Source organism: Schistocerca nitens, chromosome 4 (assembly GCF_023898315.1).
Source record: "Schistocerca nitens isolate TAMUIC-IGC-003100 chromosome 4, iqSchNite1.1, whole genome shotgun sequence".
Taxonomy (NCBI): Eukaryota; Metazoa; Arthropoda; class Insecta; order Orthoptera; family Acrididae; genus Schistocerca; species Schistocerca nitens.
In genome coordinates, this window is record NC_064617.1 from 252,587,554 (window position 1) to 252,597,595 (window position 10,042).

Here is a 10,042-nt window from a genome sequence, read left to right on the forward strand (position 1 = left end):
AAGCTATGTCGTCCGTACAACTGGGGCGAGGTCAAGTCCGTGTCTTGTGACCTGCCCTGTGGTGGCGCTACGTTTGCGAATACACAGTGGCGACACGCGGGTCCGACATGTACTACAGGACCGCGGCCGATTTAAGTTACCACCTAGCAAGTGTGGTGTCTAGCGGTGACACCACAGAAAGTATGCTTCCTTTGCAGGGAGAGTCGTAATTTCGTATCACAAACGACTACCGTTGTCTTAATACTCTTCTCTACACCGTGAGCTAATCTGGGATACTGATGGAATACTACAGTCCCAGTCACAGGTCATTACAGTAATAAGTAGCAACGGAATGATCAGTTTCTAAAAAAGAAAGAAAGAAATATTTCCACCCTTTGCCTCGTTGCGACTTATCACATTCTAAATGAATGTCTTGGCAGTTAATTTCACGAAATAGTGGATTTTGTCCGAGTGGCCTTACTTTGCAGGCATGGTGTGAATGTATCATAGTGTAGCAGGATTTGGAGTTTTTCTTAAGGGTTGAGTGCTTCTCAGCTTGACGAAAGATTGTACGTAAGGTAAGCAGAGAAGACGCAAAGAGGATGAGTAAGCTGTTTTGCACAGATCAGAGAACCTGCTTTTGTCTCTTCATTCTCCGTTTAGGATCTATGAGATCGACGGATCCTTCACAGGCAGTGTAAGTGAATACTGTGCGAGATGTGGTCTCGCAGGGTTTTACTAGCTCTCATACTGAAGTGTACCATGAACACTGGCACAGTAACTTCATTGCTTACTATCAAATACTTTGGGAGTTATGACCTATTTACAGTCAGAGCAGATTCAAATCTCATCCGAACAACCAAATGGAGATTCTCCTGCACTCCTGAAATCGACATTAAGCCGAATACTAATAAACTGAAGCGCTAAAGAAATTGATACAGGCATGCTTGTTCAAATCAGAAATATGTAAACAGGCAGAATACGGCGCTGCGGTCGATAACGCCTGTATGAGACAAGTGTTGGGCGCAGTTGTTAGATCTTTTACTACTGCTATAATGGCAGGTAATCAAGATTTAATTGAGTTTGAACGTGGTGTTATAGTCGGAGCACGAGTGATGGGACACAGCATCTCCGTAGTAGCGATGAAGTGGGAATTGCCCCGTACGACCATTTCATGAGTGTACCATGAATATCAGGAATCCGGCAAAACATCGAATCTCCGCCAACGATGCGGCCGGAAAAAAATCCTTAAAGAACGGGACCAACGACGACTGAAGCGAATAGTTCAACGTGACAGAAGTGCAATCCTTCCGCAAATTGCTGCAGATTTCAATGCTGGGCCATCAGCAAGTGTCAGCGTGCCAACCGTTCAACAAAACGTAATCGATGTGGACTTTGGGAGCCGAAGGCCCATTCGTGTACCCTTGATGACTGCACGACACAAAGCTTTACGCCTGGCCTGGGCCCGTCAGCACCACCATTGGACTGTTGATGACTGGAAACATGTTGCGTGGTCGGACGAGTCTCATTTCAAATGGTACCGAGCGAATGGACGTGTACGGGTATGGAGACAACCCCATGAATCCATGGGTCCTGCGTGTCAGCAGGGGACTGTACAAGCTGGTGGAGGCTCTCTAATGATGTGGGGCGTGTGCAGTTTCAGTGATATGGGACGTCTAGGTACGACTCTGACACCAAACTCCCCAGAGATGAACATTATTGAGCATATCAGGGATGTCTAGCAACGTGCTATTCGGGAAAGATCTCCACCCCCTCGTACTATTAAGGACATGTGGACAGCCCTTCAGGATTCATGGTGTCATTTGTCTCCAGCAGTGCTTCAGACATTAGTCGAGTTCATGCCTCGTCGTGTTGCGGCACTTCTGTGTGTTCGCGGGGGCCCTACACGATATTAGGCAGGTGTACCAGTTTCTTTGACTCTTCAGTGTATGTTTCATTTGGAGAAGACATGGCCCTGTTGATTCCCAGTCGTATCTCCGTCCGACTTCATGTTTCGTCCCTAGTGAGCTTGCTGTCAACCTAATGTTTAATTCTAATCTCCCTTTTGACTTTAGCTCAGGTAAATTGAGAGGATTAAGATCTGGTTATCACGGGATCTCATTGAACACACAGCTAAATAGATATAGAAACAAGGAGATATGTGGCCTTACTACAGCGCTAACGTGGATTTAACTGGACTGAGTTTTACCGTTGCAAACGCCAGTACGAAGGTGCAATCTATACTACTGGTTGTGAAAATTGCAACATGGTGAAGGCGGCATTCTGCAAAAGTCAAGACTAGCAAAAAGTGTGCTGTGTACCTACAGCCATTTCGCAAACGATTAGCTCAAAATAGGTAGGAGTAACGCTATTCGCATCCCGTACATGAGAAATAGCACGCAGCAGATATCTAAGTCAGTAACCGAATTCGAATGTTGTTTGTTTGTGAGTAGATAGAGTTATGCCTCGTGTAAGATGGGGAATGTCTACCAGCAGATGTGGTAGAACGATGGTGGCAGTATCGTGGGCTATCAGATTGTGGCTTGTAGTTCCGCGATGTTGCTACTTGCGTTGGTCGGAATCCCATGACTATCATGCAAATATAGAATTGACGGGTTGAAGAGGTCTATATTAAACGCTGTGCCGTATCTGAGCGGCTTCCTACGACTAGCATCCGAGAGGACATAAATATTGTTCGCTCGGTCGCACAGATTTGTACAATTAGGTCGCGTACACTGATTGCGAGTCAGAGAGTGGGCTTATTTGAAACAAGACAAGCATCCTCGCGGAAAGTCAACAATACTCTCTGGAACACACAGACTGTCAGCACGACGTCCACTACTGGGTCTACCATTCACTCTGCAGCAGAGACGGGAGTGCCAACTAGAAAACTGGGCACAGTATTGGCACCGCACCGTCATTTTCTTTTTTTTTTTTTTTTTTCTATGGACAGCATGACGGTGGGCATATCTGCGTGAGGAGGTTTTCGGGAGGATAAACGTTGCCAGATTGCATCCAGATAGCATCTGGCGTTTTGGTGTCGTGTGTCACTGGGTACACAATACCATCTCCTGTGTTTCGCACAGCTGGTAATTTGGACAACAGCCGTTACGTTCCTGACATGTTAAGGCCGATGACTGTGCATTGTTTCGAAGTTTCGCTGATGTTATCTTTCAACAGCCTAACGCAGGATGCAAGTTGCCATTCTATACTAACCTATCTGCTGGCCAGCACGTTCTGCAGATCTGTCACCCACTGGAGACATCCGGTCGTGGAGATACCAGAGACTGAGACGCTACCATTCCCGCGTCACAACGATTGACGAATTCTGGCATAAAGGTGAAGCAGCGTGGAACGACATTACCGTGTCTGTCGTCTAAGCTCAGTTCGACTAAATGCCCTGCCGGTTAGAACTAAAACTGCTCCCTATACTCGTATATCTACATTCTCGCTTCCCGCGCCCGGGTTCCCGGGTTCGATTCCCGGCGGGGTCTGGGATTTTTTCTGCCTCATGATGACTGGGTGTTGTGTGATGTCCTTAGATTAGTTAGGTTTAAGTAGTTCTAAGTTCTAGGGGACTGATGACCATAGATGTTAAGTCCCATAGTGCTCAGAGCCATTTGAACCATTTGAACTACCTGGACAGAGGGTTCATCGAACCACCTTCAAGCTATTTCTCTACCATTCCACTCTCGAATGGTGCGCGAGAAAAACGAGCATTTAAATCTTTCTGAGCGAGCTCTAGTTCTTCTTATTTTGTTATGACGATCATTTCTCCCTATGTACGTAGGCGCGAAAAAAGTATTTTCGCAATCGAGGGAGGAAGCTGGCGATAGAAATTTAACAAGAAGATCCTGCTGGAACGAAAAACGCCTTTGTTTTAATTAATGGCGCCCAAATCCACGTATCAATTCCGTGGCACTCTCTCTCTTATTTCGCGATAGTACAAAACGACCTGCCCTTCTTTCAACTTTTTCGACGCCCTCCGTCAGCCTCGTCTGATGTGGATCCCGCACTGCACAGTAATTTTCTAGAAGAGGGCGGACAAGCGTCGTGTAAGCAATCTGTTTAGTAGACCTGCAGCATTTTCTAAGTCTTGTGCCAATAGATCACAGTGTTTGGTTTACAACGTCTACGTGATCGTTCCATTTTAAGTTATTTGTAATTGTAGTCTCTAAGTATTTAGTTGAATTTACAGCCTTTAGATTTGTGTGATTTATCTTGTAACCAAAATTTAGAGAATCCCATTTAGTACCTACTCTTGTGGATGAGTCCACACTTTTCATTACTTAGAGTCAATTACCACTTTTCGCAGCTTACTGATATCTTGGCCTAATCGGTTTTCAGTTGGTTTTGATCATCTGATGACTTTACGAGACGTTTAAGTAGATCAGGAAAACTTCCTGGGGAACGCCAGATGTAACTTCTGTTTTACTCTATGAATTTCCGCCAGTGACTTCGAACTGTAACCTTCCTGACAGACAAACACGCGTCCAGTCACACATCTGAGACGATATACTCTGGAGACACGCAATTTGATTAGAAGTCGCTTGCGAGGAACTTAGAGAAAAGCGCTCTGGACATCTAAAACTATGGAATCAATTCGACACCCCCTGTCGATAGCACTCGTTACTTTGTAAGATCGAAGAGCCAGTTGTGTTTCAAAAGAACAATGTTTTCTGGATCCATGCTGACTATTTGTAAAGCACCATCTGTTCTGAAAACCCCGATAAACCATGATTTTTGGTTACAAAAAGTACTAGTTATGGGGGTGGTCACTTCTATAATTTGCGTTCATGGCAGATCGCCGACATTTTTACCATATGTTCTTAATATGATATTCTCAGCAAACTTCGAAACTTTCCTCATATCACTGTAGTCGACATAATAGTCTTGAGAGATTCGGCTACTGAATAGATAATTAAGTAATTCTCATCTATTGTTCCCCCTTAGCTACACGCTTTTTAATTAGATAATATGTTTAGATCATTCTGGATCATTTTCAGTTCTACAGCAAAGTAAAACTACATACGTACCATCTAATATTTTACAATAAGTAGAAAAGTAAAGAGTTGTATATAAATGTAGAATTTACCTAAGCAATTGCGTCAACTGCCCGTCTTGTCTACTCAGAGAACTGTGTGTGGCAACTGCCGTCAGCGTTTTAGATAGGTATATGTCGACATCATTATCCACTCCCGAGATCCAGAAGTTCAAAGTTACTGTACTTAAGTACGTAAAATATGCACGTAATATCTGGTCTGAGACGTAAATGCGGTTTTAACTGACAAAGTGAACAGATGTAAAGTGTTCTAGGGTCATGACAAGGATTCTGAGGTCATCAGACTATGTCTCTAGTCCTAATTTTTTCACCAATAAAACTTTATGAGAGTGAAAATGGGATATAAGGCAGTTCAACGGGAGAGATAGGAAGCAGTGGAGACATTCATAGACAGTAACAGTGAGAGGGAGACGATGAGTATGAAGGCTTAAGTACGAAGAGAGACTGCGTAAAGGAATATACAATGCCCTACTTTAAAAGAATCGTTTATTCGAGGTAACCGTGTACCACTAAACCACCAATAGACTTAATCATGCTTCATTCCTACTAAATGTGTATCGAAAACGGTAAAAATTTCGTTATCTGCTTTCCTTTCTGTGGCCGCAGTGAAAAGGCTGACGGTGTAGCTCATTTGCACTTGTCAAAATCCTTACAATTTCCGGAGATAAACCAATTATATCGTTGGTTTCATGCTTGCACTCTTAGTGTCTGTGGAATACCACAGGAAGACGAGGCCCTGCTAAAAGCTATGGCGCCGAGCTGGGAGAAGCCATTCCTCGAGCGAGTCGGTCCCTGAGTCTGCGGCCACTGAGCGCGCTGCCTGCCCCTGGCCGCTGGCCGCCGCCTGGCCCAGGTGTGACTAATGGGCCGTCTTTGATGCGAGCCGCCCGGCCTGGCCCCTGCCCTACCCTACCCCCAGCACGCCGCGCCGCGTGCTCCGCTTGTCCTCTGCGTCCGGAGGCCTTCACCAGCGCCGCCTACGCAGCCAGTAGAGGTGGGCCAAACGGTTATTCTGGAGTAACCGTTATCACAGTTCCAGTTATTCTTTGATAACCGTTATCGTTAACGGTTATTAATAACTGCCAAGTTATTTTTCGCTAGCGAATACCGATAACTCCGACAGTTAAATAACGACATAGTTGGAATCCATCAGTTTAGTTATCAGTATAACTGCGAGTAGTGTGAAATAGCAGGAATGTCGTATGAATCGTGTCATAACCTCAGCTTATTAACTCCGGGTACATTTTAGTTGATGTTAGAACGATTATTAGTGTTCCAGATTATATGTATGTAGGTTATCGGTCGCTATTAGAAATATTATCCTCGCAGCTGCAACAGAAAGTACGCGGAACTTCGCCACAGCGCTGTTTAAGTAAAATGTTAACAACGTGCGTTTTTAAGTTTGAAGAAATATGTAAACTGAATACTTTAGGTTAAATTCGGAGCTTAATTTCTTGTGTTGTTTACTTAATAGAATATGTGTACTGCCTTGTAATAAAACACAAAAATATACGTAATGTGAAAGATTCGTTTACTCCTCTACAAGATAGTCATATAGTTGAAAGTGTGAGTACGCTAGTTGGAAAACTGCTCGATTTCTCCAGCTGCAGCATGTATATAACATAGGGTGAATGGAAGCGTCCGATTCCACCCGTCTGCTTTGACCCGTGACGTAAGGTTCTGTAATCCCATAACATATAAAGACATGCAGATCGAAAAGATTGACAGTGTTAAATTTCTGGGATTATAACTCGATGATAAATTCAGTTGGAGGGCTTACCACAGAATTGCTAAAGCTCCTAAACAAATCTGTATTTGCAGTGAGAATGGTGTCAGGTGTAAGAGACACAAATGTAAAAAAGTTTACATACTTTTATTCTGTTATGTCATAAGGGATCATGTTCTGGGGTAACTCATCAACGGAGCAAAAGTATTTAGCATGTAAAAGCATGTAGGCCTAATAAAAATCGTTTGTGGTATAAATTCAAGAACACCATGTAGAAACCTGTTCAAGGAACTTCATATTCTAACCACTGCTTTATAGTATATTTATTCTTTAATGAAATTTGTTGCAAGTATTTCCAACCAATAGCACGATACATAGTATCAATACTAGGAATAAGAACAGCTATCTACATAAAGATCTAAAATCACTTACCTTGGACCAGAAATGGGTTCAACATTCAAGAACACACATTTTCAATAAACTGCCAGCAACCATTAAAAACTTTGTTTCAGATAAATCACGGTTTACTGAGAGTTTGAAAGACTTTTTGATAGGCAACGTCTACTTTATAGATGAATATCTTAACAGGGACTGTTAGACCAGCTTAAGTAAAAATTCTGCTACCAGCATATTTCAGTTTTGACAGCACTTGGTCACAACAGTCAAGATCAGGTATTCTGTGTGTGATAAATTTATTAAAAGTGCATAACTATGTTTTGTTCTGGCAGTATATTAATACTGTACATATTAGCAGCTCCAGTTTACTGCAATATATTCACATATTTTGACAATCTTGTGACAGATGATAATGGTGGTAAGTATTATATTCAAATGCTTTATGTTATACTTTGACATGTTGCACATCCATGAGAATCATCTCATTTTTGGGTCTCTGGGACAAAAACAAGTTAATCTAATCTACAGTGAGGGTTTTGATTTTGTGGTGGGAGAATGACTAATGCATATGTCCAAGCCTTCAGTTTGTTGTGTATCTGTCATGTTTGGCATTATTGTATACAGAATTCCAGTGCTGAATGATTGATTAACAACTCATAAGGCTTAATGTCTCAGATGTCATTACAATACCTTTTCACTCGTTTTATACAATTCTTCTTTGTATATCCAGATTGTGAGAGTATGAATTAATGGTATTGTGTAGGTAATACAAATTTGCAGTAGGTTTTCAGAAATCTGATCTTGTCTGTTGCAGTAAAGTGCTGTCAAAACTGAAATAATACTTTTTACTTAAGTTACTCTACCAGTCCCTGTTAAGATATTCATCTATAGGAAATACAAAATTTCCTTTCCTGGGGAATACTTTACCTGTGGATTCCACGTTTTGCTTTTTTTCTGTCTCACACGAGGCAATAACACGAATCCTTTCGAAACACTTCATCTGTCAATGCCAGCTGCCTGCTTTGATCTTTTTGCAGTTTAATATCATGACAGTTAACTGTCTGAATAGGTAAGACTAATTCATGAACAAGACAAGATGAGCACTCAAAATGAAGGGCTAAGTCTTGCATATAACAACCTCAACGTAGCAATGAGTGCACCTAACAGAGTTTTTCAGTGTTGCTTAACATAATAGAAAATGAACTGACTTGAGCTCTTTGAAAACAAAAAAGCATATTTTATTCAAAAACGTTCATGTAGTATGCACAAGTGCTAATAGGCCCAAATGTAAGTAAATATGTATCTGACGTGATTATTGTTGTAAGCATATTGTATTCATGCCAAATATACCTCAGTGAAATGCTTCAATTGCAATACCTATGTTTGAAGTGTACACTGTTCCCGCATAAAAGTGATATGCTCCAAACTATGTATAAAATGTTTCAAAGTCAATGGCCAAAAACTAATTAAATGAAAAAAAGCATATTTGCAATGGATGTGTACAAATTGAGAAAACTCATTTTTCTCTCGCTAATGCCACAAAGCTAAGTCTCACCAAATTACATAAGTTTCTTTGTATTCAAGTTGACCTGATACAGCACTGGCACTTTTTCATCATGATGCTACCAAGCATTAGTGATGGGTTATACTTGGAGGAGACACTCAAATATGTTCCATTTTTAGATCACTGCCAATACTCAAGGCATTTCAGTAAGTTTAAAATCCCTAGAAAGTATTAACATGTTGCATACACACTACTACACTTCATAGCTTTCCATACTATGTATGAGACAGCAAGTGTTTGTGCTCACAGCAGTGCCACAAATTTTGACATTTCTTGAGAAGGTAGGAGATGATACATTTATCACTTGAGATGCGTTTCCTATCCTGCCCCAAAATTAAAATATATTCTTACAAGATTACTGCACAGCTATTTAATTTCTGTATGTTCTATGTAAGACACCTATGTTCATGAGACAGTAATATCACCTCAACAAAGACATTACCATGCCACATGAGAGATTACCTTATTTGTACATAAAATATATCCTAAAATGGTAGTAAGTGCTCGTCTTTGACCTCATGGGTTTTTAACAAATTACTTAAGAGTACAGGGAACAAAAGGAAGATAAGTTAAAATAAAAAATGGTAACCAACACAAATGTATGTACATGTGAAATGATCAATTTTATTCTGACTTTTTCACAATGATATGGAACACTTAAAACATTGCAACATTATAAAGAGAATGAATAAATAGTTAACATGTCAAGAGACTGAGCAGAAACTCAGATTGGACATGGCAGGTAATCTGCCATGGCCTATTCAGTGGAACCAACAAAAGTATTTGCCTAAAGGAATTTAGGGAACCCAAATAAAATGTAAATCAGGATGTTCAAACAGGCGAAGGATCCCAATGCACCTGAATGGAAATTCGGTGCCATAATCACTCTGCAATTTTCTCAGTAATTTAACATGTGACCACAAATACAAATGTATAAACTTTTTTTATTTCATCCAAGAATATCTCAACATAATACAACAAACATCAATAATTCAAAATATGGGTATACACACAATGTTTAAAGGATCTCTTTAAGGGCGGGACAGGTGGTCAGCCGTGGCCTTGATGAAGGAACCATCCCGGCATTTGCCTTAGCGATCCAGGAAAACCTGAATCAGGATGGCCAGACAGAGCGAACCCCATCCTCCCGAATATGAGGTCAGTGCTGTTAATAGCTACACTGCCTCATTTGGTTGTTACCTATTATACAATGTTCTGATTTACATGAAAATAGATCTTACAACTAGCAAAAATAATGATTAAATATATACACAATTACACTTTAACATTTTACACAAACAGACCACACAATACT

At 41.1% G+C, this 10,042-nt stretch overlaps 1 protein-coding gene across 1 annotated transcript in view; it reads left to right on the forward strand.

The window, feature by feature from the left end:
- Positions 1 to 10,042, forward strand: part of LOC126252234 (homeobox protein engrailed-1-like) — a 504,649-nt gene that overhangs the window by 443,466 nt on the left and 51,141 nt on the right. The window lies entirely within an intron of this gene.